This window comes from Pan troglodytes, chromosome 20 (genome assembly GCF_028858775.2).
Source record: "Pan troglodytes isolate AG18354 chromosome 20, NHGRI_mPanTro3-v2.0_pri, whole genome shotgun sequence".
Lineage (NCBI taxonomy): Eukaryota > Metazoa > Chordata > Mammalia > Primates > Hominidae > Pan > Pan troglodytes.
This window is the reverse complement of record NC_072418.2, coordinates 17,682,576-17,700,964: the sequence shown is the minus strand read 5'-3', so window position 1 is coordinate 17,700,964 and position 18,389 is coordinate 17,682,576. Positions and strand designations below refer to the sequence as shown.

At 44.0% G+C, this 18,389-nt stretch overlaps 1 long non-coding RNA gene across 1 annotated transcript; it reads left to right on the top strand.

The window, feature by feature from the left end:
• Window positions 1-13: 13 nt before the first annotated feature.
• On the top strand, window positions 14-17,033 carry LOC107969682 (uncharacterized). The gene is made up of 4 exons (XR_001711649.3): window positions 14-190; window positions 1,169-1,247; window positions 10,914-11,001; window positions 16,449-17,033. It is a non-coding gene; the product is annotated as an uncharacterized LOC107969682 (long non-coding RNA).
• Window positions 17,034-18,389: the final 1,356 nt, after the last annotated feature.

Sequence of the window (18,389 nt, the reverse complement as noted above, 5' to 3'; positions counted from 1 at the left end):
GAGGTGGGGGGAGGAGTAGGATGGAGTCTTTGCTTTGGAACTTGGCCTAAGTGCGTTGGCATCCTGACTCCTTGAGAAAGAGCCCATCTAGCATCCCTCTCGCCGTTGCTTCCAGCAACATGGCCCTTCTTCCAGCTTTAGGATGTCCTAAGCGCTTCCAACTGTCCAGGTCACACTCTGTCGCATGTCGGTAAGCATGGAAGAAGGGCCATGCTTCTCACCAGGCATTCCTCTGGCCGTTACCTTCCAGCACATGGCCCTTCTTTCAGCTTCAGGGTGTCCTAAGCGCCTTCGCACTTGGAAGCTTGGGACTTGCTGTTCCCACAGGTAGAATACTCCCATGGCTGGCCACTTTGCAGTCTTCAGATTTTTGCTGGCTGGGTTCTTGGTGCTCTTGACTACCCAAAAATAGCTCTTTTAGTCTTACGTTTTCTTTTCTTTTCTTTTCTCTCTCTCTCTTTCTTTTTTCTTTTTTTTTTTTGACAGAGTCTTGCACTGTCTCCTGGGCTGGAGTGCAGTGGTGCGATCTGGGCTCACTGCAATCTTCACCTCTCGGGTTCAAGAGATTCTCCTGCCTCAGTCTCCTGAGTAGCTGGGCTTACAGGCGCCCACTACCATGCCCAGCTAATTTTTTGTATTTTTTTTTTTTTAGTAGAGACGGGGTTTCGCCATGTTGGCCAGGCTGGTCTCGAACTCCTGACCTCGTGATTCTCCTGCCTCGGCCTCCCAAAGTGCTGGCATTACAGGTGTGAGCCACCACGACTGGCTTAGTCTTACATTTTCTTTCGTGTCTTCATAGCACTCACCGCTATCTGAAATTATCTTATTCATTTATTGGTTTACTTTTTAACTTTTGGGCATCTCTCACCCGCCCTAGAAGAATTAAGAGCCTTTAAAAATTTTTTATTTTTATGGATTTGGGATACAAGTGCAGTTTTGCTACATGGATATATTTCCTAGTGGTGAAGACTAGGCTTTTAGTGCAATCATCACCCAAATAGTGTACATTGTAGCCAATAGGTAGTACTGTATCCCTCACCCCCTTCTCACCCTCCTACCTACGGGAGCCTCCAATGTCTGTTTTCCACTCTGTTTGTCCATGTGTACCCATGGTTTAGCTTCCACTTAGAAGTGAGAACATGAGTTTTTTTGACTTTCTATTTCTCAGTCATTTCACTTAAGATAATGGCCTCTAGTTCCCTCCATGTTGCTGCAGAAGGCATGATTTCACTGTTTTTTATGGCTGAGTAAGTATTCCACGGCATATATATGTGATATATATCTGTTATATATAGAGCACATGCATGTGACATATATGCTATATATATATGCTATGTAGATAGGATATCTATGTGATATATATGTTATCTAGATAGCATATATGATATTTATAGATATATAGATATTTATGTGATATATATGCTATTTAGACAGCATATCTATGTGATAGATATGCTATATATAGGGCATATGTATTTGGTATAGATATGCTATATATATGCTGTCTAGATAGCATATCTATGTGATATATATATGCTATCTAGATATATGATAGATATGCTATTCATAGGGCATTTGTATCCAATATATATATGCTATCTAGATAGCATATCTATGTGATCTCTCTAGATGGCATATATGTATATTTTATATATATATGTTTATATATTTGAGACAAGGTCTCACTCCAATTTCCCAGGCTGAAGTGCAGTGGCATGATCTCGGCTCACTGCAACCTCTGCCTCCCAGGCTCAGCTGATTCCATCACCTTGGCCCCCTGAATAGCTGAAATTACAGGTGCCTGCCTGTAAAAAAAAAAAAAAAAACGCTAATTATTTTTGTTTTTTTAGTAGAGGTGGGGTTTTTGCCATGTTACCCAGGTTGGTTTCAAACTCCTGGACTCAAGCAATTCGACTTTCTCGACCTCCCAAAATGCTGAGATTACAGGGGGGAATCACCGCACCCAGCTTGTATACCATATTTTAACATCCAATCATCTGCTAATGGGCACATAAGTTGATTCCATAACTTTGCTATAGTGAATAGTGCTGCCATAAACATGTAAGTGTGGATGTCTTTTTAATATAATGATTTCTTTTCCTTTAGGTATATACCCAGCAGTGGGATTGCTGGATCAAAGGGCAGTTCTATTTTTAGTTCTTTGAGAAATTGCCATCTGTTTCCCTAGAGGTTGTACTAATTTGCATCCCCACCAACAGTGTATAAGCTTTCCCTTTTCTCTGCATCCTTGCCAACCTCTGTTTTTTTTTCTTTTTACTTTAAAAATAATAGATATTCTGTATATATATATATATCTCTTTTTCTAAAGAGACTGGGCCCCACTTTGTGGCCCAGGCTGGAGTGCAGTGGGGGGATCATGGTTCACTGCAGCCTCCAACTCCTGATATCAAGCCATCCTTCTGCCTCAGTCTCCCAAGAAGCGAGGACTATAGGCGCATGCCACCACACTTGGCTAATTTTTAAATTTTGTGTAAAGACAGAGTCTTGCTAACATTGCCCAGGCTGGTCTCAGACTCCTGGGCTCAAGCAATCCTCCCACCTCAGCCTCCCAAAATGGTGAGATTATAAGCCTGAGCCACTGCACCCAGACTCATTGTGTGTGTGTGGTTGGTTTTTTTTTTTTTTTTGGCAGACTTTTGATCTTGTTGCCCAAGCTGGAGTGCAGTGGCATGATCTCGACTCACTGCAACCTCTGCTTCCTGGGTTCAAGCAATTCTTCTGCCTCAGCCTCCCAGGTAGCTGGGATTACAGGTGCACGTCACCACACCCGGCTAATTTTTGTATTTTTAGTAGAAATGGGGTTTCACCGTGTTAGCCAGGCTAGTCTCAAACTCCTGACCTCAGATGATCCACCCGTCTCGGCCCCCCAAAGTGCTGGGACTACAGGTATGAGCCACTGTGCCCGGCCTCTCATTGTGATTTTAATTGGCACTTCTCTGATGATTGACTCTAAGAGCCTCTAGAACAGGAAGCATGCTAGTCTTGTATCCTCAGTGTCTGTATAGTTCATAGCACATAGTGGGTCCTTAATACACATAGGATAAAGAAACGGATGGAATCAATCGCATGCTATGATCATTTTACTTGATTTTTTTTTGTGAGATGAAATTTTCATAAATACAATGAATGATTTTAAGGTGCACAATTCAGAGGCATTAACACCTTCACAGTGCGGTGCAATCAACACTTGTATCGAATTCTAGAACACTTCACCAATCCCCAAATAAAACCTCATCCCCACGAGCGCTCACTCTCATTCCCCTGTCCCCTCAGCTCCTGGTAACCACTCATCTGCTCCCTGTCTCTGTAGATTTGCCTGTTCTGGACATTTCATGTCAATGGAATCTCACACTATGTGGCCTTTTGTATCTGGCTTCTCTCACTCAGCATCGTGTTTTCCAGATTTGTCCATGTTGTAGCACGGATCAGTGCTTCCGTCCTTTTCATGGCTGAATCATATTCCATTGCATTTATATACCATAACTTTGTTTATCCATCTGACCAATGATGGACATTTGTTTTTCACTTGTGAGCTTCATGAGGGCATTGATCTCGCCTCTCCTATTTACCATTGTATTCCACCACTGAGCACCCAGCACAGATAGTGGCTCATGGCAAGCACTCAATATGTACTTATTAGAGGAATACGTAAGTGGAAGAATCAATACATGTTTTATTTTTATTTTATTTTATTTTTTCAGACAGGATCACACTCTGTCACCTAGGCTGGAGTGCAGTAGCATGATCATGGCTCACTGCAGCCTCAACCTCCTGGACTCAAGGGATCCTCTCACTCAGCCTCCCAAGTATCTAGGACTACGGGCATGTGCCACCATGCATGGCTGATTTTTAAATTTTCTTTTCTTTTCTTTTTCTTTTTTTTTTGTAGAGACAGGGTCTTGCTATCTTTCCCTGGCTGGTCTTGGTCTCCTGGACTTAAGTAATTCTCCTGCCTTGGCCTACAAAGGTGCTGGGATTACAGGCATGAGCCACCGTGCCTGTCCAAATATTTTTGTATTGAGTGAATGAGAGGTGCGACAGTCAAGAAAGAATGAATGACCCTGGGTTTGTAATCAAGGGATCATTCAGTAATGGGGGGTGGGGGGAATAAGATGGGCAACCAGCGACTCCCACGCCAGCCATCCTGGAGACCCGCCGTTATGTTCTTTAGGGCCACTAGCAAGAAATGGGGCCAGATAACCTTTGGCGATGGAGGCTTGGGAATGTGGGGTTAGCACAGTCATTTGCTGCTGGGACCAGTGGTATCTGGTTCAACTAATTTTCATGAGCATCAGGAGAATATTATGGTCTGTATTCTGGATCCAGATGAACTAGGATTCAAATTATGATTCTGCCACTTGCTGTCTACGTGATCTCGAGCAATTCGCTTAACATCTCTGTGCCTGCATTGCCCCATCTGTCAACTCAGATAATAGGATTGTGGCATGGAGACAATGAGTTAATATGAATGAAGTGCTTAGCACCATGGCTGACACCTAGTAAGCATTATGTAAGTGTTTACTTTTGACTTTTATTAATGGAATGAATCCATGAATGAGCTATTTCAAAACCAGAAGAGGTCCAGAGAAGGTTTCACAAAGAACCGGGGAGACACCTCACGTGAGATGACCTTCTGCACACAACCATCTACCTTTGCTTTGTTCATGAAGTACGTCCACCTTCCCAACCAGGGGATCTCATTTGGGTAGGCTTGCTGCCTGGTGTATGAAGCACCTCTGCTGGGCAGAACTTGTACCAAGGTACCTGAGAGACGCTTAGGAAGCTTCCTCATGCCAGATCTGCATGTGAGGATTTTGGCTTCCACATGGCTCTCTGGTGAAATGCATTAGGGCTATGCAGGCTGTTACATTCTGGCTTTTTATTAGTTTAACACGCTGACACCAACACGCTGCTAGTATATGATACTATTATCTAAGCATTGAAATTGGTGCAGACCGTTGCTTAATCAGACCAACTTCTCATTTCCATCTCCCAACCCCAGTTTCCATTCTCTATATCAACTTCCAAAAACTCACTGCTAGCTCCTGGCTTTGATGACCCATTTTGGACACTTCTCTAGCCTGATATGTATTTGAAGAACAGGTGAGTTATCTGGTTTTTTTTTTGTTTTTTTTGTTTTTGTGAGAAGGAGTTTCACTCTTGTTGCCCAGGCTGGAGTGCAGTGGTGCGATCTCGGTTCAGTGCAACCTCTGCCTCCCAGGTTCAAGTGATTCTCCTGCCTCAGCCTTCTGAGTAGCTGGGATTACAGATGCCCACCACCACGCCCAGCTAATTTTTTGTATTTTTAGTAGAACAATTTGTTCACCGTTGTTGGCCAGGCTATTTGCGAACTCCTGACCGCCACCGTGCCCTGCTTTTTTTTTTTTTTTTTTTTTGAGACAGGGTCTTGCTTTGTCACCCAGAGTAGAGTACAGTGGTACCATCATGGCTCACTGCAACCTTGAACTCCTGGGCTTAAACAATCCTCCTGCCTCAGCCTCCTGGGTAGCTGGCCCTATGGGCATGTGCTACCATGCCTGGCTAATTTAAAAATGTTTTTGTAGAGACACGATCTTGCTATGTTGCCCAGGCTAGTCTCAAATTCCTGGGCTCAAACAATCCTCCCGCCTTGGCCTCCCAAAGCTCTGGGGTTTCAGATGTGAGCAACTGTGCCTGGCCTGTCTGGAAGGAACCATTCATTGCCGGGCTGGGATTAGCTCTCATTTTCCAAGTGATTCACCTGCGTGGGTCTGAACAGAAACAATGATGTTCAAAAAATCCTACAGAAACGTTATGTACATAAGACCGAGGACTGGGAAAATTTTTCACTACTCTCCAAGCCTAAATACCTCTCTTAAACTAACAAATAAGCTATGAAAGCAAGGTATGCACCTTGTATAAAATGTATAAAATATGGGAAACATAATGAAATGAATAAGAATCTTTTTTTTTTTTTTCTGGAGACAGAGTCTCACTCTGTCACTCAGGCTGAAATGAAGTGGCACAATCTTGGCTCACTAAAGCCTCCAACTCCTGGTCTCAAGAGATCTCTTTCTTCAGCCTCCTGAGTAGCTGGAACTACAGGTGCATGCCATCACAATTGACTTTTTTTTTTTTTTTTTTGTAGAGGTGAGGTCTTGCTATGTTGCCCAGGCTGGGTGTTGAACTCCTGGCTTCAAGCCATCCTCCTGCCTCACCCTCTCAAAGTGCTGGGATTATGGCCACAAGCCACCATGGCCAGCCTTATTTTTTATTTTACTATCCAGAGATACTTATTCTGAACTTGCTCTTGATTTTACTCTAACCATTTCCACATTCATTCCCCCACCATGCCTCTGTGTGTGTGTGTGTGTGTGTGTGTGTATGTGTGCATGCATATACACAACTATACATATTTCCCTCCTCCCAATATACTGAAGCCCAAATACTTCTAACTCAGGCCAATAGGGAGTTATATTTCTTTGTGAGATTAGCTCTCTGATTTTTATTTATTTTATTTATGCATTATTATTAATTTTTTTTAGAGACAGAGTCTTGCTCTGTTGCTCAGGCTGGAGTGCAGTGGTGTGATCTTGGCTCACTGCAACCTCCTCCTCCTGGGTTCAAGCAATTCTCCTGCCTCAGCCTCCTGACTAGCTGGGACTACAGGGGCCCACCACCACGCCCAGCTAATTTTTTGTATTTTAGTAGAGATGGGGTTTCTCCATGTTGCCCAGGTTGGTCTCGAGCTCCTGAGCTCAGGCAATCCACCCGGCTTGGCCTCCCAAAGTGCTAGGATTACAGGCATGAACAACCACACCTGGCAGCTCTCTTGATTTTTATAATAAAGAACACTTTATAGAAATTCTTTTTTGCAACCATCTTTGCTGGGGCCACCTGTTCTATATACTGATTCATGCAATGTAGGGAGCAGAATTCTGCTTTTGGGCAAAATCGAGTGAAATTGCAGAATGGATGAAGAAGGAGCACCTTCTAAAACTTCTAGCCTTTTTTCTTTTTTCTTTTTCTTTTTTTTTGGCATTACATGGAGATGCCCTTCGCTGTGAAATCTTGGCAGGTAATTATCAGAGACCCCTTTTTAGGTTCCCCAATGTCTTCCCTTCTGGGACACCAGGTTCTACTTTTAGTAGGTGCCCCTCTTTCTCTTGGAGATAATCACATCAATTGGTCTCTCATTCCAGGGGGATATGACCTAGAATCTGTTTTGTCTTTGAGAAATGAGGTCACTTTTCTGGTGGAGGTGTCAGGAGATGGTGGGAAGCCCCAGGCTGGGAGAGGAGGTGCTTCCTGGTTCTTCCCTGTCATCTCCTGCAAAGGCAGTGACCTTGCTGGTCAGTGAGTGACAAGGACCTGTGTCTATGGCTGTACCCCTGGTCAGTCCCTCAAAATGTCTCAGGCAGGCCAGGCACGGTGGCTTATGCCTGTAATCCCAGCACATTGGGAGGCCGAGGTAGGCAGATCAGTTGAGGCCAGGAGTTCGAGACCAGCCTGGCCAACATGGTGAAACCCCGTCTGTACAAAAATGCAAAAATTAGCTGGGCGTGGTGGCACATGCCTGTAATCCCAGCTACTCAAGAGGCTGAGTCATGAGAATCGCTTGAACCCGGGGGGCGGAGGTTGCAGTGAGCTGAGATTGTGCCACTGTGCTCTAGCCTGGGTGAGACAGAGACTCTATTACAAAAAACAAAATAACAACAACAACAACAACAAAATCCCACAAAAAACAAAAAGACAAAAACGAAAAACACAAACCGAAAACAAACAAAAACAAACAAACAAAAATAATGGCTCAGGCATCCATCATCAATGTCTTCCTGCAATGGACAAATTCCAGTTTCTTTTCTATCCTGCTCAACTTGACCTCCTGGTAGCTTTGAAATTGTCAGCCCTCTGTGACTTGAATCCCCTCCCCTGTACTCTTTCACATGTTTTCTTTTTCACCTCTACTCTGTGTTCTTTACTAGCTGGTTGTCCGCCATCCACCCCTCAAATATGATGGGTTTCTTTTCCAGCTGGGTTAGGCATCTTCAGATGGCCCTGAATGGTCCTCACCTCCTGATCCTCATGCCCTGTGTAATCCCTTGAGTGTGGGCTGGATCTGATGACTCACTTGTAACCAACAGCCTATGGCAAACACGATAGATGCTGCTTCTGAGATTAGGTTACAAAGCGATCATGGCTTCTGTTCTGCTCTCTCTTGCTTGCTCTTTCACTTGCTCACTCTGAAGAAATCCAAGCCAGGCATGGTGGCTCATGCCTATAATTCCAGCACTTTGGGAGGCTGAGGTAGGAGGATTGCTTGAAGCCAGGAGTTTGAGGCTAGCCTGGGCAACATAGCAAGACCCTGTTTCTTAAAAACAAAACAAAACAAAAAACCCAACCCAAACCAAACCAAACAAAAAACAGCTGGATGTGGTGGTGCATATCTGGAATCTGAGCTACTCAAGAGGCTGGGGTGGGAGGATCGCTTGAGCCCAGGAGATGGAGGCTGCAGTGAGCTATGATCGCACCACTGCACTCCAGCCTGGGTAACACAGCAAGATCCTGTCTCAAAACAAAATAAAACAATAATAAAATTAAAAAAAGAGAAATAGCGTGTGCATCAGGTTTTCATTCTCCATTCACTTCTCATTCCTCACTTTTTCCTTGGAAAATCTTTTTCACATTAGTGAATTTGGGTATTCATAGTTAGGTTAGGGCCAGGTGTGGTGGCTCACAACTGTAATCCCAGCACTTTGGGAGACTGAGGCGGGTGAATTGCTTAAGCCCAGGAGTTTGAGACCAATCTGGGCAACGTGGTAAACCCTGGCTCTACAAAAAATGGAAAAATTAGCAGGGCATTATGGTGTGTGCCTGTGGTTCCAGCTACTCTGGAGGCTGAAGAAGGAGAATCACCTGAGCCAAGGGAGGTTGAGGCTGCAATGAGCCCTGATTGTGCCACTGCACTCCAGCCTGAGTGACAGAGTGAGACCCTGTCTCAAGAAACTAAAAAGGTTAGGAAGACTGTGGCTTTACAACCAATAGGTAGGTTCAGTGAAGTGAACCTCAGGTTTAGAATGGCATCCAAGTTCCTTACCAGAATCTACAGAATCCCACTTTCTTACCATCCGGCCCCATCCCACCTTTCCTTCCATCTCCCACCTCTCTGTCCAAAGATCGTAAAGGATCAGTCATGATGTGCTCACAATCCGTGTTTATTCTCATAGTCTTTGCATTTGTTTTTCCCCTCTCTGAAATGTTCTTTCTCCTCTGAAATGTTCTTATTCTGCATTTTTATATGGCTTTCTCCCTTTCTTGCTTTGGGTCTCTGCTCAAATATTATCTCTTAAAGAACTCTTCTCTGACCACTCGGTTTGAGGTCTCACACCACCAGGCTATACGCCATCCCTCCTCCCCTCGTAGCTCTTGTCAGATTGTAATTCTTTTCCTTCCCTCTCTAGAATGTCAGCTCCTTGGTGGGCATCTCATTTGTCTTAGTTATTACTGAATCTACAGTTCCCAGCCCAGTTTGGGAACAAACTGGAACAAAGTAGACCCTTAATATTTGTTCGTTGAGTGACATAATGATGGCTGCTCTGTCATGCTAAAACATACTCCATGTGTGTGGACCAACCAAGGACTTTCTTCTTCTTCTGCTATGAACATTCCTGTTCTAGCTGTTCAACCTTCAAACATCTTTTCTGTTTGTGGGATAACCCAAATTAGGTGGGAAGAAGAACTGTTGAAAGGGCTTATCTACTGTTATGGGTTGAATTGTGCCTCTCAGAAAAAGATATGTTGGAGTCCTCCCCTGTGGTACATGTGAATGTGATATTATTTGGAATTAGGGTCATTGCAGATGTAATTAAGGTAAGGTGGTACTGGAGTAGGGTGAATCCTACCGGTGTCCTTATGACAAGTTGGCCATGTGTATAAGAGAACAGAGATGCATGGGGAGAATGCCGTGTGAAAACATGATGATCAACAAAGGAAATGGCATCAATATGTCAAGGACATATCTGCACTCCCCATGTTTATTGCAGCACTGTTCACAGTAGCCAAGATACGGAATGAACGTGAGTCCATCAGGTTGGATAAAGAAAATGTGGCACATATACACAATAGAATACTATTTAGCCATTAGAAAGAAGGAAATCCTGTCATTTGCAACAACCTGGATGAAGCTGGAGGACATTAGGCTAAATGAAATAACCCAGGCACAAAGACAAATACTGCATCTTCTCACTTACATGTGGAAGGTAAAAAAGACAAACTCATAGAAACAGAATAAAATGGTGGTTGCCAGAGGCTAGGATTGGGGGCAATTGGGGAGATGTTGGTCAGAAGACACAAAATTTTAGCTAGAAGAGAAGAATAAGTTCAACAGATCTGTTATACATCGTGGCAACTATAGTTAATAACAGTATATTGCATAGAGATTTTCCTCAACTTATGATAAGGTTACATCCTGATAAACCCATCATAAGTTGAAAATATCATAAGTCAAAATGCATTTAATACATATAACCTACTGAGCACCATAGCTTAGCCTCATCTACCTTAAACATGCGCAGAACACTTACATTAGCCTAGAGTTGAGCAAAATCATCTAACACAAAATCTATTTTTCATTGTTCAATTCCCACATGGACACAGGAAGGGGAAGATCACACACCGGGGCCTGTTGTGGGGTGGGGGGAGGGGGAAGAGACAGCATTAGGAGATATACCTAATGTTAAATGATGAGTTACTGGGTGCAGCACACCAACATAGCACATGTATATATATGTAACAAACCCGCAAGTTGTGCACATGTACCCTAAAACTTAAAGTATAATAATAAAAAACGAAAAAACCTATTTTATAATAAAATGTTGACTATCTCATGTAATTTATTGACTATTGTATTGAAGGTGAAAACAAGAATGATTGTGTGGCTACTCAAAGGATGGTTTCTACTTTGCCCCACGGTAGAGTCAAAAAATCACAAGTTGAACCATTGTAAGTTGGAGACTGTCTGTACTTGAAAATTGCTGAAAGAGATTTGCAGTGTTCTCACCACAAAAAAAAATGATAAGTATGTGAGATAACGCATGTAAACCAAGAAGTATCTCAGTTGAGTCTCAATCAGTTTAGAAGTTTATTTTGCCAAGGTTATTGACAGGCCTGTGACACAGGAGAGGTCCTGATGACAGGTGCCCAAGGTCTTTAGGCTACAGCTTGGTTTTATACATTTTAGGCAGACAAGAGACATCAATCAATACATGTTAAGTGTACATTGGTTCGACTCAGAAAGACGGGACAACTTGAGGTGGGTAGGAGTTGGGGGGCTTCCAGGTCATAGGTGGATTCAAAGATTTTCCAATTGGCAGTTGGTTGAAAGAGTTTATATAAAGACCTGGAATCCATAGAAGAGAGTGTCTGGGTTAAAATAAGAGGTTGTGGAGACCAAGGTTCTTATTTTGCAGATGAAGCTACCAGGTAGCAGGCTTCAGAGAGAGTAGATTATAAATGTTTCTTGGCCGGGCATGGTGGCTCACGCCTGTAATCCCAGCACTTTGGGAGGCCGAGGGAGGTGAATCATGAGGTCAGGAGATTGAGACCATCGTGGCTAACACGATGAAACCCCGTCTCTACTAAAAATACAAAAAAATTAGCCAGGTGTGGTGGCGGGCACCTGTAGTCCCAGCTACTCGGGAGGCTGAGGCAGGAGAATGGCGTGAACCCAGGAGGCGGAGGCTGCAGTGAGCCGAGATAGTGCCACTGCACTCCAGCCTGGGTGACAGAGCAAGACTCCATTAAAAATAAATAAATAAATAAATAAATAAATAAATAAATGTTTCTTATCAGACTTAAAAACGTTCTAGACCCAGTTAATTCTCTCCTGGATCAGGGAGAAGACCTGGAAAGGAGAAGGGATGCTCCAAAAAGTGTAGATTTTCCTCACAAGAGACAGCTTTGCAGGGCCATTTCAAAATATGTGAAAGAAATATATTTTAGAGTAAAATATCTCAATTTCTTTCAGGACCTGCTATCTGTCATGTGATGCTATACTAAAGTAATTTGGAATTTGGTGTCTTATTGCTACAAAAAGTCTTAAGATCTCTGTTTTTTCTGTTGTTGTTGTTGTTTATTTTTTTGTTTTGTTTGTTTTTTGAGACAGAGTCTCACTCTGTTGCCCAGGCTGGAGTACAGTGGCATGATCTTGGCTCACTGCAACCTCTCCCTGCTGGGTTCAAGTGATTCTCCTGCCTCAGCCACCTGAATAGCTGGGATTACAGGCATGTGCTACAATGACTGGCTAATTTTTGTATTTTTAGAAGAGACAGGGTTTCACCATGTTGGCCAGGCTGGTCTTGAACTCCCACCCTCAAGTGATCTGCCCACCTTGGCCTCCCAAAGTGCTGGGATTACAGGGGTGAGCCATCACACCTGGCCAAGATCTCTGTTTTAATGTTAATGCTGGCCAGCTATGCCTGAATTCCAAAGGGAAGAGAGCTTAATGAGGCATGTCTGATTCCGTCTTTCTATCATGGCCTGAACTAGTTTTTCAGGTTAACTTTGGAATGTCCTTGGCCAAGAGGGGGTCCATTCAGATGGTTGGTAGGGCATAGAATTTTATTTTTAGTTTACATGCATATGTTAATAGCTTGATTTATTCATTCCATAGTGCATACACACACACATACACACACACACAAACATCATATTGTACATCATAAATATATGCAATTTTTACTTGTCAATTAAAAAAAAAGACATGAAGATTGGAGTAGAGGATATACAAGCCAAGAAATGCCCAGGATTCTTGGCAACTATGAGAAACTAGAATGAGGCAAGGGAAGATTCTCCTCCAGAGCTTTGGAAGGAGCACAGCCCTACCAACACCTTGATTTCAGACTTCTGCCTTCCAAGACTGTGTGAGAATAAATTCCTGTGGCTTTCAACCAGACAATTTGCTGTGATTTGTTATGGCAGCCCTAGAAAACTAATATAATGGCTTCTGCTCCTTTAGCTGAGGGTCCCTTGCCTATTCCTGGCCTGTCTCTGTGTGGCATTGCCTATCACAGGTAGGTGCACCGGGGAAGCATCTCAAATAGCAGAGCAAGAGAGAAGCAGCCACTTGCTCTCTTGGCTGTCTGAAGCTCATCTTCTAATATCCTGGTTTCCTGCCTTAATCTGCCCCAATGCTGCCATTTTCTGGGGATTCTTTTAAGCTATGAACCCCAAATATCTGAGACAAGTATCAGTCAATTTAGGAAGTTTATTTTGCCAAAGTTAAAAATGAGTGCCTGTGATACATCCTCAGGAGGTCCTGATGACATGCCCTCAAGGTGGTCTGGGCACAGCTTGGTTTTATACATTTTAGAGAGACACGAGACATCAGTAAATATCTGTAAGAAGTACATTGGTTCCATCCAGAAAGGTGGAACAACTCAAAGTAGGGAGGAGGCTTCCAGGTCATAGGTAGGTAAGAGACAAATGGTTGCATTCTTTTGAGTTTCTGATTCGCCTTTCCAAAGGAGGCAAGCAGATATGCATTTATCTCAGTGAGCAGAGGGATGACTGAGTTCTGTCTGTCCTTTGCCTGCAAGGAAATTCCTTGTGAGGGAGATATGTAGCTCTTTTATCTTAGTACCTATCTTTTTTAGGAATAGAATCGGAGGCATGTTTGCCCTAAGTAGTTCCCAGCTTGACTTTTCCCTTTGGCTTAGTGATTTCTGGGTCCCAAGATTTATTTTCCTTTCACACCCCACCAGATCCTCCAAGGAAGGGAGCCCACTGATATCCACAAAAATCCACCTCCTGGGGTGCAGAGCAAGTTGGAGGGGTGCATCCTTTCTACCTCCTGGAGAAGGATGGAGAGTAGACTTGGGGGCCCACTAGAAAATCTTTCTTTCCTAATGGCTTGATTGATTGATTGATCGAGTGACTTGGCAAATGTTTATTGAGCATCTGCTCTGTGTCAGGCACCAGGCTAAGAGCCAGGAGAGTGGAGCAGTAAGATGAAGTTTCTCTTCTCTCCTGGAGCTTGTCAGTCAGTGGGAAAAATGAAAAACTAAAATAAACCATCAAAATCATGTCAGATAGAAGTAACGGCTTAAGGTACAATGAGAGGAAGAAGAAGAGGAAGAAGAAGAAGAACAAGAAGAAGAAGAAGAAGAAAGAGGAGGAGGAGAGGGAGGAGGAGGAGGAGAGGGAGGAGGAGGAGGAGGAAAGAAAGAAGGGGAAGGAGAAGGAGGAGGAGGAGAACAAACTGACCAATTGGCAGGATTCTAATGTATCTATTTCTAAGTGTACAGTTCAGTGGCATTAAGTACAATCACATTGTTGTGCAACCATCACCTTCATCCGTCTTCCCCAGATGAAACTCAGTGCCCATCAAACAACAACTCCCCATTCTCCTTGCAACTCTGCAGTCCCTGGTAACCAATGTTCTACTTTTTGTCTTTGCTTTGGCTATTCTATGTATCTCATATAAGTTGAATCATACAATACTTGTCCTTTTGCATTTGGCTTCTTTCACTTAGCCCACTGTCCTCAAGGTTTATTCATGTAGCAGGTAGGCATGATTCTAATTTTGAAGTAAGACAAATATCTCCACCTGGAAAGCAGTTCACCAACAATTTAGCGTTGATTATAAATAGGATTTGGTTGAATTTTTTCTACCGTGTTTCCTTCTATTCTTTCTGCATTTTTCAGATTTTCTGCAATGAACATAAATTACCTTGATAGTAAAAAAAATCTTTAAGATCTTTAAAATGGACACCCCCTTTTCGTTCCCTCTCTCTTCTTCATCAATGATATTGCTGTCTAATGTTCTTTTCCGGGGTAACCTAGCTCCTGGATCTACCAGTGATCTACCATCTCTCTTCTTCTATGAGGTCAACTGAGGACACTTCTACTACTATACTTTACTTTTTTAATGTCAAATTGTATTTTTGTTCACACTTAAGCAACTATTGATGCCAACATTGGGGATCTGGACTTTTAATATATGTTTTAATTAAAAATTTAAAAATTGACACAAATTGTATCTGTATATCGTGTATAGCATAAAGTTTTATCGTATATATATATTGTGGAATGACTAAATCTAGTCAATTAACATATGCATTCCCTCATATAGTTATCATTTTTGTGGTGAAGCATTTGCATCTGCTTGCTTAGCATTTTTTGAGAATAGGGTAACCATGCTGTACAATAGATCTCTTGAACTTTTTTCCCCTATCTAACTGAAATTTGGCATCCTTTGACCGACATCTCCTCAACCACCCAAGCCTATTGTAACCACTGTTCTACTTTCTTTTTCTTCCCTTCCCTTCCCTTTTCTTTCTTTCTTTCTTTTTTTTTTGGAAATGGAGTTTCACTCTTGTTGCCCAGGCTGGAGTGCTGTGGTATGATCTCGGCTCACTGCAACCTCCACCTCCAGGGTTCAAGCAATTCTCCTACCTCAGCCTCCCAAGTAGCTGGGATTACAGGCATGTGCCACCATGCCTAGCTAATTTTTGTATTATTAGTAGAGACAGAGTTTCGCCATATTGGCCAGGCTGGTCTCGAACTCCTGACCTCAGATGATCCACCCGTCTTGGCCTCCCAAAGTGCTGGGATTACAGGTGTGAGCCACCACACTCGGCCACTCTACTCTCTTTTTCTATAAGTTCAACATTTTAGGATTCCACATATGAGTGAGATCATGCAGTGTTTGTCTTTCTGTATCTGGCTTATTTCCTGTAATATCATGTTCTCCGAGTTCATCCATGTGGTTGCAAATGGCAGGATTTCCTTATTTTTTTTGTGGCTGAATACTATCCCATTGTGATTATACTCTACTACCTGCCTGCTTATTTTTCTTCTTCCTCTTCTAAATACATATCAAGAGGGAAGTCTGAACAGAAAGAAACTCAGGATGGCGCACCCAAACTTTTTAAGCAATAGAAAGGCAGGGGGGTTTGCCCTAAGCAGCTCCCAGCTTGACTTTTCCCTTTGGCTTAGTGATTTTGGGGTCACCAAATTTATTTTCCTTTCACAAAGCCAACCCCACCAGATTCTCCAAGGCAGGCAGCCCATTGATAGCCACAAAAATCCACCTTCTGGGGTGCAGAGCAAGTCAGAGGGTTGCATTCTCTCTAACCCCTGGAGAAAGATGGAGGGTAGACTGGGCAGTTTGAGGGGAGTTGGGTCAAGGTGTGGTAGGGGGTAAAGAAACCATACAGGATTGCAGAATCCATGCAGTTACGTGGAGCAGTCAGCATCTGGGAGTTATTACCACTCCTGGGCAGATGCAGAGAGGGGAGGGAGCTGTTACTACTGGAACCTAGAGGGGGCTGCCAGCCAGGACCTTGTGCTCTGCAGTCTAGGGCCAATCTGCAGGGGGATGCAGGGAGGCACCCCAGGAAATAAATACTCTGGCCTCACCCTCTTTCATCCCTCTTGCCTCCTGTAAGGGCTACCCATTGCTTGAAGCCAACCAGAAGACAGAGGACAAGGCTTCTTGTTGGTTTGATCCATGAACCTGGACACAGAACAAGGGGAGGACAGATGGAAAACATCCCTGGAGGCCATCTTGAAGGTCTCCAGCATCATTTCGTGTGGAGCCCTAAGGAGTTAAAAGAAAACTTAAAGAATGGGCTTATCTGGGGTTGAGAGAAGCAAATGTTCTGAGAAATGGGGTCAACTGCAAAAGGCCTGCTAGCACCTAGTGCTCCGCTCACAGCCCGCCTGCACCCAAGCATTCTGTTGCAAGTGCTCAGCTCACAGCCCACCTGCACCCAAGCATCTTGTCTACAAGCTTTCAGCTCACAGCCCATCTGCACACAAGCATCTTGTTTGCAAGCACTCAGCTCACTGCCCACCTGCACCCAACCATCCTGTCTGCAAGCACTCAGCTGAAGGAGCACCACCTTATAAAACTTTCCCTCCAGCCCCTGCCTCTTTGCAGACAGCAGACAACCTTCCTTCTGCTGTCTTACCCATTGCATCCTTGCAGTGCATGTCCTCCTTTCTTTAATACATCTGCCTTTTAAAACTCACTCTTGTCTTGGTAAATTCCTTTACCCCTTGCATGCAGGCCTCAAACAGTTGTTGACCACGACATCTCTCACTAAGACAGAGTTGCCAGGGTGGCACCAGGCCTCCCCTCCCAGTACAATGCCGGGCAGAAAGCACATGTTAATAAATGTTGATGAAATAGCCAGGAATGAGAAGGAGATTGATTTTTTAAAATTATAAAATACACATAACATAAAATTGACCATTTGAAAGTTGATGGTTCAGTGACTTTAGTACATTTGCAGTGCTGTGCTACTGTCAGCATTATCAAGTTTGACTACAGTTTTCACCCCCCCAGAAGGAAACCCTCTACCCATCAGCAGTCACTCACCATTGCCCCCCGACTCCAGCCCTGGGCAACCACTAATTGGATGTCTATCTTTATGGATTTACCTGTGCTGGGTATTTTATATAAAAATAAGTGCAGACTGAATTTGGGAGGGGGTATCCTGAATCCCTCAGTTCTGACTTTCCCCTTTTTACCTCCCCTGAAATTCTACTTTTAGACAATTCGCTTGCATATCAGGCCACTCTGGTAATGAAAGACAGGGAATCAGGACGGGGAGACCTGGTCCTCCTCCCACCTCCTCTGCTCCCTCTGGGGCCCTGGGAACGGTGGGGAAGCTGTTAGCCGATAATGAGACCCCCTCTCCCTTAATGACTCTGGGGGCTGCGGGGATGCCTCAGGCTAGCTCTGCCCTAATTAATTAATAGGGAGCGTTTCCCACAGAGGAATTAGCCTCAATTCCTCGGTCTCAGACTCTTCTTGGCTCAGCTCGTGTTCAAGCTCCACCTTGCAGCTGGGGCAGTCGTCTGGGACAGCCTGGGGTGCTCCGTCTGCACTGCCTTGCCCTCCTAATGCTAGGGCCAGAGTTGGAGCCTCTGGTCAGAGTGGACCTGGGGTGGCTGGAGGTTTGAGCCAGACAGATGTGGGCTCCAATCTAACCCTGCTCTTTTTTTTTTTCTTTTTTTTGAGACAGAGTCTTGCTCTGTAGCCCAAGATGGAGTGCAGTGGCATGATCTTGGCTCACTGCAAACTCCACCTCCTGAGTTCAAGCGATTCTCCTGCCTCAGCCTCCTGAGTAGCTGGGATTACAGGTGCGCACCACCTGTCTGCCTGCCTCAGCCTCCGCTGGGATTACAGGCGTGAGCCACTACACCCGGCCCTGACCCTGCTCTTTATTAATTCTGAGGCCTGCTGCTTAACCTCGTTGAGACCCTTCTTATCTGTAAAAGGGAGCTGGCAGCCTTTACTGTTGAGAGAGCAAGAGACCCACAAGGCCACAGTGAGGTTGAGATACCAGTCCCACATACAAAATACAAGGTAGCACCAAAAA